At 38.5% G+C, this 15,952-nt stretch overlaps 1 pseudogene; it reads left to right on the top strand.

Moving 5' to 3' along the window:
- Positions 1 to 11,146: 11,146 nt before the first annotated feature.
- LOC142537410 (mitochondrial import receptor subunit TOM20-like) lies at positions 11,147 to 13,295 on the top strand (annotated as a pseudogene).
- The last annotated feature ends 2,657 nt before the right edge of the window (positions 13,296 to 15,952 follow it).

Raw genomic sequence — 15,952 nt, 5'->3', positions numbered from 1 at the left:
GATATCACTATCTTAAAGAAGGATTTTGGGGTTCGTCGGCGGTGCTAGAACCATTTAATCGTTATATGTTAGGTTCTCCTCGTCGAGAGCTTTACAACGCCTACTCTTAATAGTAAAAATTCCTTCTGGATCAAAAGTTATGGCCGTTTGAAGTTTGCGCGAAAAACACCTCAACTTCCATGCCATTTGCAAGGTCTACTGCATGCGCCTACTGGAATTCGTGGTCTACTGCAATTCTGATGCTACTGCAATCAGTCTGCTGCTTTTCCAGCACTGTTAGAACCAATCTGCTGCATTCCGAGTCTACTGACCCAGTCTTCTGCATTCAGATCTGCTGGTTTCTGTCTACTGGTTCTAATTTCGGGCTACTGGTTTTGGGTCTACTGGTTTCCATCTACTGGTTCTGGTTTCGGGCTACTGGTTTTGGGTCTACTGGTTTCCATCTACTGGTTCTGGTTTCGGGCTACTGGTTTCCTTTACTGATTTTTCCCAACTGTACGTAGTTAGTCTATATTTTCAGTAGTTTATTACAGTAGTAAATTTTCAGAAGTCTATTCAAGTAGCTTATTTCAGTAACTTTCAAGAATTAATTTCAGAAATCTATCAGAACTTATTATTTCTAGTTCCTCCTCCCCAGATTATGAAACCTGGTTTGCTCTGATACCACTTCAATGTCACGCCCCGGGACGGGGGTTGGTTGACACCGGCGTTGTTCTCAAATTTACATTCGACAACAACAAGCCTCAGAGTACAGAATTCAGAAACCAGTCTTTTATTCATAATACGAAATAAATCAATTGTCTGTTACAACTCGGATACTGATGTTTTACAGCGGAAATGTAAAACCAGACACAACATTGCCTTAACAGATACAGCGGAATTAACATAACATAACATAAACTGAAAACAATAATCTTCTTCACCAGCCCCAGAACTGGATCTGCTCTTTTTCCTCTAATATTTCTTCCTCGTTCTTATCTGAGATGGGTTTAGTGGGTGAGTGATATGATTGTCACTCAGTAAGTAGGGGCGGGAATAACTCCCTGTTTTCGAAACCATTTTCAACAAAAACAGTAATACAATAATATACAGAAACTCATCTTTTCAGAACAGAAATCAGAATTAGTAAGCACTGAGCACGTTAGTGAATTTCATGGCTAAACTGATATCAGTCCCCTATATGTTCTCTCCTCTAAGGGGTGAGGCCAGAATCAGAATCAGAATTCAGAAATGTTCAGAATATATATTCCTACCATTAGTTCACTAAGGAGTTTCAGTGCTTCAAAATAATATATCAGAAATACACATACAGAAACTGTACTTTAAAACAGAAAATTATCAAACTGATTTCAAGATATTTATATATAAGCCCACTTACCGTAATTTGCTAGAATTTCGGTTGAAGTCTACTGGAATTTGGCTGCTCTCGCTACTGGATTTTACTGCTTGACAAAGGCACTCTCTCTTAACTCGAAAATTTAAGTGATAATCTCAAAGCTTGTGTAACCCATTTCAGAGACTTGAGGGTGATATTTATAGGTGAAATTCTGACTGTTAGCCTCCCAATTAAGGCCATAATCTGACATTAACAATCTTTATTTCGTGTTAAATGCTTCAGTTACAAGCTATGATCTGAATTAGTAACTGTCTGTTGGGTTTCGTTGATGGTTCAATTGCTAAGCCATCAGATAATGAGTTGGTTCTTCTTAATTACTGGACTCGCAACAACAATATCGTCATATCGTGGATTCTGAATTCGGTTTCAAAAGAAATTTCAGCCAGCATTCTTTTCGCTGATTCCGCAGCAGGTATATGGCAAGACCTCAAAGAACGCTTTCAACAAAGCAATGGACCAAGAGTCTTTCAATTAAGACGTGAGCTGGTTAGCCTACGTCAAGAACAAGATTCCGTCAGTCTTTACTTTACCAAACTCAAAGCTCTATGGGAAGAGTTGACAAACTTTCGTCCCATGTGTCATTGTGGCCAGTGCAATTGCCAGGGAGTAAAGAAAATTGAAGCATACTTTCAGACGGATTATACAATGGCATTTCTTATGGGTCTCAATGATTCATTGGCTCAAATTAGGAGTCAAATTCTATTGATCGATCCACTCCCGCCTATCAATCGTGTTTTCTCTTTGATTGTACAAGAGGAACGTCAAAGGGTTATTGGCTCTCAATATGCGGGGAACAACTCTGTAGGGAACTTGACATTTGCTGTCAAAGGTGACCAACAGCAGCAGCGATCCAACAACAATAACAGAGGATACATGCCTACACACAGAGAAAGGCCTTTCTGCACCAAGTGTAATATTCATGGTCATACCATTGATACTTGCTACAAAATACACGGATATCCTCCGGGGTACAAGCTCAAAGGGAAGTTTCCAACCAAACCGTCTCCTACGGTTGTCAATCAAACCTTTGGAACACATGTCAATCAAACCTCTGGAACACACATATCCTCAAATGTTGATACTCACTCATCCCAGAATATGCTTCAGAAGTTTGACAAAGCCCAAGTTGAACAGCTGATGGCAATGTTTGCTCAACATTTATCAACATTTCATTCTCCAGAATGTCAAGTCAATGCTCACGCTATAGGTATTTGTTTGTCAATATCTGAGAACAACAACTTATGCTTATCTATCAGTTGGATTTTTGATTCTGGAGCTTCCAGACACATATGCTCGAATTTATCTCTTTTCCAAACACATAGACCCGTGTATAATTCAATAGTCACACTGTCGAATCATGATTGCATCAGGGTTAAATATTGTGGTGACATTAGGATCAATAATGTCTTGACACTTAAAGACGTACTCTATGTCCCAGAATTAAAGTTCAATCTATTATCAGTGAGTTCTCTTCTTGATGACAACAAGTATGTGATACAATTCTGTCATGATTCCTTCATTATCCAGGAGATCCTGACAAAGAAGATGATTGGCAAGGGTAGAAAAATCGAAGGGTTATATGTGCTTGATGCATGGACTGAAGTTCCAGTTGTTACAATCAATCAGATTTCCGTGGATACTTGGCACATGAGGCTTGGTCATCCTTCCATTCAAGTCATGGATGCGCTAAAAGGCCATTTAGGATATGGATCTTCGAAGCTCAATAAATGTCCATCTTGTTACATTTGTCCATTAGCTAAACAAAGACGTTTGTCATTTGTCTCTAATCAAAATATTTCTCCACATTCATTTGATCTTAAACATTGTGATGTTTGGGGACCACACCATGTTTCCACATATAATGGTCATCGCTACTTCCTAACATTGGTGGATGACTGTACCTGATTCACATGGGTATTTCTGCTACAAAATAAGTCAGAAGCTCCACATGTCGTAACCCGATTTTACAACATGATTGAAACTAAATTTCGTAAGAAGATCAAAGTGTTTCGCACCGATAATGCAAAAGAACTTGCATTCACTGAACTCTGTCAAGCTAAGGGCATTTTACATCAGTTTTCTTGTGTACAAACGCCCCAACAAAACTCAGTTGTCGAAAGTAAACACCAGCATCTTTTGAATGTAGCTCGTTCACTTTTATTTCAATCTCGGGTAACCAACCAAGTTCTAGGGATAATGTGTTTTAACTGCCACATTTTTTTGTCAATCGGGTACCTTCACCTAGGACCCAAAACAAAGCTCCATATGAACTATTATATCAAAGAGCTTTCAATTATTCTGATCTCCGTAGCTTTGGATGCCTTGCTTTTGCATCTACACTGGCTGCTCATCGAGATAAGCTTTCTCCCAGAGCACGCCCATGCATTTTTCTTGGATATCCCTCAGGCATGAAGGGATACAAATTATTGGACATCCAAACTCAGGAAGTCTTCATTTCCAGGGATGTCATTTTCCATGAATCCACATTCCTTTGTCATCTGGGAGCAGCAAACACAAACATTGACCCCTTCCCCAGTGTGGTCCTACCAAAGTCATTAGAATCACCATGCATTGGTAATGAGTCTTCATGTGATGACAACACTCATTTGACAGTCCCTGCCTCCAACCAGATGCATTCACAGCCTACTGGTCATCAGCCAGCTGTCACAACTCGAACTTCCTCAAGAGTCACGAACCCACCGTCGTATCTTCGTGACTATCATCGCAACTTATTGCACTCGTCAGTACCGGTAATCTCCAAATGCTTATATCCTCTAAATGACTATGTCTCTTATGACACTTTATCTCAGCCATATCGCAATCTAGTGCTCAATGTTTCCTCACAATTTGAGCCTCAATTCTACCACCAAGCTATTAAGTTTCCTCAATGGCGAGATGCAATGAAAGATGAACTAGCTGCAATGGAAATTAACAACACATGGACAATAGTTCCTTTACCTATGGGAAAACACTCTATCGGGTTTTGTTGGGTATACAAAATCAAGTATACATCCGATGGTTCCGTGGATCGAGACAAAGCACGTCTCGTGGCCAAAGGTTACACTCAACAAGAGGGTGTTGACTTCTTTGAAACATTTTCACCAGTGGCCAAGTTAACTACTGTCAAGGTATTCTAGCACTTGCTGCCAGCAGCCAGTGGCACCTTGCCCAGTTAGATGTGAACAACACATTTTTTAATGGCGATTTGCTGGAAGAAGTTTACATGGATTTACCCCTTGGTTATGCCAAACAAGTTCCCCGAGGCACTACATCATCCAAACTTGTATGTAAATTACACAAGTCGATTTATGGCCTACGTCAAGCATCTCGACAATGGTACTCTAAATTCTCTAAAGCACTACTTCAACATGGCTTTTCTCAATCTCAATCAGATAACACATTATTCACCAAAGGATCAGGCTCTTCCTTTGTTGCCTTACTTGTATACGTCGATGATATTATCATTGATGGGGCATCATCACATATCATCCAATCTTTAAAAAAATTTCTTCAAAGTCACTTCAAACTCAAAGACTTAGGCTCGCTCAAATATTTTCTTGGTCTGGAAATTGACACAGCCAGCAGGGGATTTGTCTTTCACAGCGTCACTACATGCTGCAATTGCTAGAAGATGTTGGCCTCTTGGCTAGCAAGCCACTCCTTACACCAATGGAACCTCGATCAAGTCTCAACACTACTGATGGTCAGCCACTTGAGGACATATCCCAGTATCGTCGCCTCATTGGTAGGCTTCTTTATCTTACATTGTCCCGGCCTGACATCGTCTTTGCAGTACACAAACTCAGTCAGTTTGTTTCAAAGCCTCGCACACCACATATGCAATCTGTTCATCATCTCTTGCAATATCTCAAGGCCGCACCTGGTCAAGGCATTTTCTTCCCAGCATCTTCATCTCTACAATTAAGAGTGTTTTCAGATGCTGATTGGGCTTCGTGTGTGGACACAAGAAAATCGGTCACCGGATATTGTGTCTTTCTAGATGATGCATTAGTCTCCTGGAAAGCTAAAAAGCAAGCCACTATTTCCAGATCTTCAACAGAGGACCGAGCATTAGCGAGCACCACTAGTGAAGTTTTTTGGCTCAAGCAGCTATTACGTGATTTCAACATTACACATAATACACCCGTCATTAAATTTGCGACAATCAGTCGGCCATACACATCGCTCACAATCCTATATTTCATGAACGAACCAAGCATAGAGAGGTCGATTGTCATTTTGTCCGCAACAAAATAGCTGATGGTTCGATCAAATTACTCCACGTGAGATCAAATCTCCAACTTGCGGAACAGTCCATCTTGACGGGGGTATTAGATATTTAATTTACAAAGTTAATTAGTTAGCATTGTAGTTAGCATTAGCTGGAATACGGTTAAGTTGGAATATGGTTAAATAGATAGGTGTCAATGTACAGAAACATTCATTCAGTTTTTCATTCTTTTTCTGGTAATTCAATGAGAAAGGCTCCATGCCCAACTGCTTGTTCTTCTTCCGCAATACCTCTCAAGCAACTCGATACCTACAGACCCCTAACAACACAACATAGCCGCCCCTTGCACAGAACACAACCAAAACGTGAGTAGTTGAGGAGAATATTGAAGGAAAAGCAACAAAATAAAAAAAATACTCATGCCACGCTTTGGATCAAAAGTTTTCATGCAAGATCACGTTTATCAGATTATATGACATGTGTGAAGCGTAAAAGGGTTGATACAATGCATGCCTTGACGATGACGTCGCGAGAGAATCGAAGAACGAGTGCCGGAGGCAAGTTTTCCTACAAGAATAGAGCTTGGCCGAAGGTTTTCCTTGAGCTGCAGAGTTCTGAAATCGAGGTTGAGAGGTTCTGAATGGGGGTGTCAGCTAATGACTTTTAGGCTTAGGGTAAATGGTGCTTTAGGCAGTAATTAAATAGATAAATAATAGGTAATGGGCTTTAAAATAACAATTAAAGGTTTAAAAGCTAATTAAGCCCAATAAGCTTAAAAGTAAGCCCATTAGTTCAAACGCACTTCCGAAAAATAATTCGTATTGGAAAGATTTTGAAAATAATAGCCGAACCCTCAAAAAGTCTCCCAATTCGATAAAATTTGCATACCGTTAAAAATAAAGTCTTGCGGGTAAAAATACTCAAAAATTCTCATTTTTGAAAATTACATTGAAAAACGCTTTAAATTAATTTATATAAATCAATCGTGTAATTAAAATAATTTTCCTGAAAATTCTCCGGTCTCCGATACTCGCTCGAGCGTGAAATGCATCTAGAAACCCTAATGCATGAACTTTTAAAATTTCATGAATTAAATCATATCATGCATGAATTAATCAAAAATGCATAAAATGATTAAACACATAAATAAAAATAAAAATCCTAGATTGCATGCAGTCAGGTTACGTGAATTAAATTCCTGGACCATACAAAAACTCTTTTTGAATATCTTGATATTGGTTTGCGATTTCATTTACTTGATAATCAAATAACTATAAAATTCACAGATCGAATAAAGATAGTGTAGCGTGGCTTCAAAATTGAGATAGTTACAACAAGTATTTTCTTAACGTGCGCAATCAAAATAAATTCTAGGCATCGACTCAGACATTCAATGTGAGCCGAATATCGTGGTTGTTTTTGAAGTTGTTTGTTGATTTTTCGACCTCCATGATATAATGGACTCACCCAAAAACACACAATAATCAATAACTGATTTTTGTGTATCTGGACATGCTCTCAAATAAGCATCCGAGAAGAACTTAAGCTTGAGCTTGAGATCAAATGTGAAACTATAAAACAAAGCTCGACCTATTGCTCCTTTCACATATTTAAGTTCATCAAGTAAGTCTTCATCCTATGAGTTTAAGATTCACATTCATACGAGTAGCTCGTGGCTTGCACCTATAAGTTATGCATCATTAAGAAAATGAATTGTGTAGTGCCTTTAACATATTGATACTAAAATTGTTGAATCCTTTTCTTTTATAAAAATTGTTTGGTATTTTTTTAAAAAAATATGTAATTGATGTTGGTCTCAGATACGACATCTAGATATATAAATATGAAATAAAGAATAAAACCGGATATCGAGATTTACATGAAAAACCCTAAAAACTATCAAGATAAAAACCACGAGCAAGATGAAAAGAATTACACTATAATACTTTATGGTGTACAACTAATCATTGTGTATTCAAAGAAAACACATATTTTCTTAATGCAGGAGAACAAACACCTCACGAATATTATAGAATTAAACACTAAAATGCTATGAGATGATTAAAAAACTCGATGAATTATTGAAATGAGAGATTTGAGCTTCATTTATAGAGCTCCATTATCCATGTGAAACCGCGTGTTTCCTTCGTCAACTTTTTTACACAAAGCTACCGAATCATTTTGTTGCACAATGATGGCATCCAACCACCACCATCAATACGTTGTCTGATATTTTTTTTGCTTACATTTCTCACACTTGGGAATTTTATTGAGAATCAAACACATCTCCACACACCATTTCAATTTTTTCATTACATGTTGCTTACATTTCTGTTAGGTCACTTCAGGATGTACACCACTCAAACCTATCTATATTCACTGGTTTGGTCAGAAAATCAGATACATTGTCCTTTGTATTAATTTTCTGCATTTTCACACTTCTTTTCTCTACTACTTCTCACACAAAGTGAAATTGAACTCCAATATGTTTCGTCATAGAATGGAAAGTTTGATTTCCTGCGATGTGCAAGGCACTCTGACTGTTACAAAACAAAGGAATCTACTTGTTTGTGACCAATCTTCTCCAATAACATTTTAATCTATATTACATCCTTGCAAGCTTGAGTAGCTGTCATATATTTTACATTCGTTGTACTGTTTGCAGTTTTGAAAAACCCAGCTTACTGCTTCCTCTACAAGTGTAAACACATAACCACTAGTTGATTTTCTCTTATCAGGATCACTTGCATAATCTGAATCGAAACGTGCATGTCATGTATTGATGTATTTATAAAATGACGTGTGTTAACAAAATAATTATTTATACATCTATCTACCAATCATGAATGTCATGTATACAACATAAACTCATCAAATAAGGCATAAAAACATATATATTTTCAGTCAAATCAATAATCATATATCATATGACACATATACATGTCGTATGATACTCGGTCACAATATACCTCAATTCTTCGTCCCCAGTTCAATGTAGCTCTATCCCATATTATGATTTCAATACAAAAAATTGATCTACATAATCAAAATATTCATTTCAATCAATAAATGAATTCAAATGCAACTCTAATAGTGTATTTAATGTATCAATTTGTTCTGCGCTATTCAGTTTAACCTTTACATTATTAGGATAATAATATCGCATTATAAATCCTAAAAACTCATTGTTATACATATAATCATTAACATCCAAAATTTCAAGTTCCAGAATTTTTTGAAACTTTGAAAATTAATATAAAATTGAAATCGTAATAAAATTCAATTCCGATTTTAAAAGTTAGTTTCTTGTCGGCTATTCTATTGCATATATAGATTTCGAACTCAAATACATGTTATTCCAGTAATTCAATAAATAAAATTGCTGAATCCAAGAGAAAATTACCTTAAAAGAACGCTTTCAACACGAGAATTCCGAATATATAAATTTTTTTTGAGTTTCGACATGGTTTCGAGGTAAATTCGAGTGATAAAACTTGATTTCTCACATTTCTTTGCAGAAGAATAGAGGAAGATTGAACAGAACCAGCTTATCAACCTTGAAACTTGTACAACTAAGGCGATGGGCGCAGGTGCACGATATCACACTCGACCACAAGCCTGTTGTTGTCCGAAAGCCTGTTGCTGTCCGAAAGGAGTTTGGTAGAGTTTGGAGCGCAGGAACACGCCTTGTTCTATCCAAAACTCTATTGTGCACTTCGAATTAGCAAAATGTGTCAACATGAAAGTTGTAGATCTATACCTTAACTTTCATTTGCCTTTCACCTCACTCAGTTTAAACACCGAACATGAAAGTTAATCTCATTATCGTAAAATATGTCACTATAAGAACTTCAATGCATACGATACATTTTAGGGTGATTTTACCCTTATTTCCGAATAGATTTGGACAAAACTCAAAATATAAAATTTTTAGTCCTATGTATTAACTTTTAATGAAATTGCTTTAATCTCATTTGAAATAATTCTCATATTATTATTCTAGAAAATGTAACATGTATCACTTATCTATTGCGGTTCAGCATACTTTTCAACATAAATCAATTATTAATACAATCTTTCATTATCACAACATATTCACTTTCATTGTCAATTATATACTTCATACACTCAATATTATAATAAATATCATGAATTATCGAGAATTAAAATATAATTTACAATAATACGATGCAAGAGCTTTACAAAAATATTGTTGTGTTATGACTTGACCTCGTACATTTTTGACATAGTATCTCAAATATATTTTTCCGTTTTTATCTTTAAGATATTTGACAGTACTTCGTCTGCTATAGCCAAATGTAAATTGGCAGCAACATTATCGTTCATCTCATTCCATTTTTCATCGTCTGTTATTTCCCTCGGTCTATGTCCAATAGCTGCCAAACAATTTTTCTTTCTTAAAATTGCTTGTGTTTTAATTTTTCAAAGCATAAAATTGCTCCAATTGAACTTTTCTATCTCATATCTGCCCACCATTATGTCTACAAAAAATTTAGTAGACTGGACAAAATAATATCGTGTTAATAAAAAATCTCAAAAAAATATTTTGAGATATTGAATATCAGTCTAAGCTGCAACCACAGAGCATACTCAGAATTTTAGGAAATCTTAAACCAATGCTCCTATACCAGTTGTTGGTCTTAGGTGCGGTATCTGAAGATATAAATATGAAATAAAGAATAAAACTGGACACCGACATTTACATGAAAATATCCTAAAAATTATCAGGGTAATAACCACGGACGAAATGCAAAGAATTCCATTATAATATTTTATGATGTAGAACCACTTACTGTATTTCCAAAGAAAACATATACTCTCTTAATAAAGGAGAACACATACATCACAAATATTATAGAACTAAACAATCAAATGCAATGAGATGAGAGAAAAAATCGATGAGGGGATACATTGAAATGAGAGAATTATGTTTTATTTATAGAGCTCCAGTATCCATATAAAACTGCGTGTTTATCCGTCAACTTTATGCACAAAACTACCGAATCATTTTGTTGCATAATAATGGCATCCAACCACCATAATTAACATAAATCATCGAAAATATTGTGATGACTTAAAACTCATCTGTTATTTATATCTCAAATTTGATACAAATTTTTGTGTTCGAGATCCAATTCTAACAAACTCTAACAGATTCATTCTTTGTTTAAACAACCATTGAAATGACTTGATGTATAAGACTAAGATTTTTTTTTAAAATATAATTTTAAAAACTACTAATGGATAAAAATTGTGATGGAAACCATGCATTATAATCCGAGTATTAGAATCCCGGACCTTCCATTTATTTAATTTTTTTGTCACACCTTTTTTTGAAGGAAAAAAACTAACTTTTTTGTTAAAAAAATTAACAATAATGCCAATAATAATTATAATTTATTAAAAAGTAAAAAACCGCAGGACTATATCTCGCACGTGACGTGACGTGACGTGACATGACATGACATGACTCCACGGGAAGGGCTACATTTCGCACGTGTTATGACATCACGCTCACCATGGGGCAAGCTCATGGCCCCATAGAGTCTCATTCTGGAACCCAAAAACGCACATTTATAAAATCAGAAACCCTATTCCATTTCGAAGGGCATTTGCATCGTGGATATGTCTAGCGATTTCGATCGTCTCCTCTTCTTTCAGCACGCTCGTAGAACCGCGGAAGCTACCTAATCCAAAAATCCTCTTGATACTGATGTGAGGACTCATACATTCGCATACAATAATTTTATTTTTAAATATGTATTTAACTTTTCAAAGTTTGAACTTTTACTTGATGGGTTCAGAATTTGACTAGATGGGGCGGGGTATTGCTGGAGTTAGCGCAGTTTCAGAGCGGTCCAGAGTCCAAGAAGATGGTTCTAGGTCAAATGATCTGCTCTATTTCTATCGAAGTTTTGATTGGTTGATTTTTTTCTTGATGCATTCTATGTTATTTTCTCTGGAGAATTGGCCTGGTATTTAGGGTGAAAGAGAACTTATGTCTCAATTTATGCCATCAAACTTTAGTTATTTAATGGTTTTGCAGATGCTATATCCAAGTTGGAAGAGGCACTGGATGTTGACCCAAGAAAACATGATACTCTTTGGGCCCTTGGGAATGCATAACATCCAATACATTTCTTTTCCCAGATCTCGATGAGGCTAGGCCTTACTTTGATAAGGCAGCTCAGTACAATGAGCAAGCAGTGGAACTGGTATATTCTACTGCATTAGTTTTTTTTGTTGTGCATCTAGTTTCCTTGTTAAGATGGCGTCACATTGATTTTCTCGTGGCTGCAGGAACCATCAAACGAGCTTTATAAGAAATATTTTGAAGTAGCAGCAAAGGTACGTTCTCCCTACTACCTCTCATTTACAATCTTAATTTCAATGCAATTGCATTTAAAGGTGTGTGTTTGGGATTCAGAACTTCAATGCAGTAAGAAATGTCATACATGTTTCTTATTAGACTCTAAAACTGTCGATGACTGAAAACTATTCTAGAACACTCTCAAGTAAGATGATGAAGTTTTATGGATTCTTGGATTTTATAGCTGGGCTATTCGATAGTTGGTACTCTGGATTTTGTTGCTTTTGTGTGGCGTCTCTCGATGTTTTTCTTCAATAGGCTCAACCGTAAATGTTCTCACTTTGTTGGACAAATGCTTAATTTTTGTTGTTGGTTTTCTGGATGGTTGGGCCATCAGTGTAGTTTATGAATTGCTTAATTTTGTTATTTATGTTTATTATATATCCATGTTGATAATATGTCTATTAAGTTTCATTTGATCAATGCCCGTTGAATCCGGTAAATGCATCTTGACTAACACAAGCCTGTATCATTTTGTTCCATTTAATATTAATGTGTATTGTCCCTCTATTATTTTTGTAATTCGAGCTCAACTGGATTCTTAGTATCATTTATCAATCATCAATACTTATCTTGTTATCTTAATCTATGCTATGTTTTGCTGACTGATGTATGCATGTGTCTTAATCTCTGTTCCTAAGGCTCCTGAGTTGCATGTGGAGTTCCACAAGCATGGTTTCTCTCAACAGGCCATGGGACCAGGCCCTTCTGCATCTACCAACCCAAAGGTAAATAGCTCGGGTTCGTTGCATTTTAGTGTTTGATGTATCTTTCCCTTTGTTTGGGAATTTTAGTGCAACAATTTTAGGAAAAACAAATTAATAGCCCCATAATGCTGAGTAGATTACAAATTATGGATCTACAGTAATATAGATTGCCATTTGATGATAATGAACTACATGGATTTTCTTTTAGTTAATTTACTGTGTGTCTGTAACATATGTTAAGATCTTGTCTGTGTTATGGATTTTGAGGAGAGATACATTTCTACAACCAGTACCAGTCAATCTCTCCCAATTATGTCTGCCTGGCCAGCATTTGTCGCCTTTGTAGCCGCATACCTTGTTGTCTACACTTAGACCCCTTTCGAGCCTGCTTCCACTTGCATATTATAGTTGCTCGGACTGCTTCTCCATCAGCCTACAATTTGTATCTTTGTTTTAAAATAACAACGGATATGACTGAATTAGAAATATAATTTGGAATGTTATACATGTCCTGGACTCTTGATAGTGTTAATTGTCTCTTGGCTCATTGGGAGACCTATCATTTGCTTGTAAGCTACTGGTTTATCAATGGCTTTTTGGTTGTGTTGGGGTTTAGGGTTTAGGGTTTAGGGTTTAGGGTTTAGGGTTTAGGGTTTAGGGTTTAGGGTTTAGGGTTTTTTTTTTTTTTTTTTTTGAAAATTTTATTTATATACAACGAAAGCGCAGTACAAAGAAAGCCTGATGGGAGGGGGACTAGGCCAAGACCTCCGCAGAAAAAGGCTACAGAAGCATAACATCATAAAAAAAAAGAACGACATACTACAACAGGGCAGCCCATAATAAAGCAAAACACAGAAAATAAAAACATCGGGCGCCCCGGAATACATCAGACAAACTAATAATACTGATGGGCAAGGAGAACTCTGCAGTGAACGCCCATCAGAAAAACATGTCAACCTGAATCAGGCGGTCGCCCATAGGGTAACCCCGCCTGACTCTTCTGAGATCTGTAAAACCGACGCTGCTGTGAGCGCGTGCGACCTGGTAATGGCAAGGACTGACAGGAAGTAGTAGGAGGAAGATCCAAATCAGCCACTCGAGAACCATTCCCAAGGTCGATGTGTAGCGAAGTAATGGGACCAGAAACTGTAGGAACAACCATCTGTGCCGGAACAGTGGAAACAATCATCGGGTCTGTTACCACTGGAACAACATCCACCAGAGAAGAGCTCGCTCCAGAACCAGACCCCTGAGCATCACCAACAATAACTGATGTAACAACCACAGGGATAGCAGAAGGAGACTGCATCGGAGCCACAACAACCTGAGGCACCAATGGAACATCCTCAACAATAGCCTCTAAAACATGAGAAGAAGACGATGGGCAGGAAGATGAACCAACACCAGAATTACCACCTGGAAAGGAATCTCCTGAAATGGAGTGAAGAACCGCAAACTGATTACTCGAAATAGGAGACTGTGGAGTAACCTGACTAGAAACCTGGCGGCGCCTACGTCTCGGCTGAACCCATCCTGGCTCAGTACTCCCAGAACCAGGACCACTAGAAGGAACCGAGCCAGGCGGAAAACCTTGAGGCTGACCCGAAGAAGGAGACCGCTGCCCCTGAGCAAAAGAACGGCCACCAAGAGCCTTATAACCAGAACGAGAACAACGCTGCACTGAATGACCTAGCATCTTACAATCCGTGCAAAAATAGGGGACTTTTTCATAAACCACCCCCAAAGTCTGCCGGTGGCTGCCCCACCCGACCCAGATCTCATCCAGACGAGGAAGCAACACATCAATCTCAACACAAATACGGGCAAAAGATCCCCGAGAACCATCAGCGGTGATCTCATCCACCATAACAGGGTTTCCTAAGAGCTTACCAATCTGATAAAGACACTTCTTGTCATATAAATGCAACGGTAGATCAGGAATACGAACCCAAACCGGAGCAATCGAAGACTCAGCCTCAAATTTAAACTCCGGTGTCCATTTGAAAAAGCGTATCGACACTGACCCAATAGAAACTAATTCCTGAGGCCAGAACTTCAAATAATCTTCCTCGCTAGAGAAAATAAGAACCAGAAATCCTCGGGGAAGAAATTTCAATGTAAATGAGGCCAAAAAGCCAAAACGAGAAAAAGCAGCCAAGATATCACTATTGGGTGTAACACCCCGGTTCCCTGTAACACGGCCAATCAACGCAAATTTAAAAGGCACTGACAGAGAAGAAATAACCTGATCCGGGAATAGAATACCCGGTATACCATCAACAAAGTCCGGTTCAGGAATCTCGCCCACCAAACCACCAAACCCGGCAAAACTCTGTCTGGCTGGAGAAGGAGCAGTAACATCCCTAAAAGAAGCCAAGGGAGTTGCTGAGGAAGCGGAAACAGAGGCCGGAATTGCATTTGCAAAAGAAACCGAAGAGTTGACCATCGGTTGACCGGCAAAAACCGGCGACGGCGAGACAACCACCGGAGCACCACCAACCACCGGCGACGACGAGGGGGTCACGGAACCGGTGACCAAAGGTGAAGAACCGGGCTGAAACGGAGTCAATTGACCGGAAACATTCGCCGGAGACGAACCAAACACATGATTTTGGGCGTTTCCGATCGGCGATGAATTTTCCGAAATTGAAGGCATAGAAATCTTACCCATGGCTAGATGATTTTGTAGTAGAGAGGAATTGCAAAAATCAGCAACCGATCCGGAGTAATTGAGTTTTGAAGCCAACGCAAATATAACTTGGGGGCTGAAATTCGTAGATCTGAAATTCCCGCCGCCACCGGACTCCGACGAAGCAATTGAAGATACCAATGGAAGCGCCTGGTCCTGGGCATTCCGGATCGGGGTCTTGATCGGAGAACCAAGACCGGAGCTGGCCGTAATCGGAGCCGAAACATTCGGCGTCGCGGTGAACAGTACTGACGGAACATCGCCGGACGATTTCGGGATGCAAATGAACTCCGTTTGGGCTGATTTTTGGACCAGAGGATCGACTGGAGGAGACGATTCGAATGGTGTAACAATCGTCGCCGGACGATGATCGAAGACAGGTGTGATTCCGGGCGACGGAATCTGCGCAATTTCCGGAGCTTTGACCGTCGATTTGGCCGGCGAAACGACCTCCGTTGGACCTGAAATTCGCACAGCAGCCTCGTCTCGCCGAGGCGCACCTGATCGTACCGGTGGCCGGCCGGAAACCGGCGCCGAC

The sequence above is a fragment of the Primulina tabacum genome, chromosome 2, assembly GCF_025594145.1.
Source record: "Primulina tabacum isolate GXHZ01 chromosome 2, ASM2559414v2, whole genome shotgun sequence".
In the NCBI taxonomy this organism is placed as follows: domain Eukaryota; kingdom Viridiplantae; phylum Streptophyta; class Magnoliopsida; order Lamiales; family Gesneriaceae; genus Primulina; species Primulina tabacum.
Note: the sequence above shows the minus strand (reverse complement) of the source record. Positions and strands in the feature narration are given on the sequence as shown.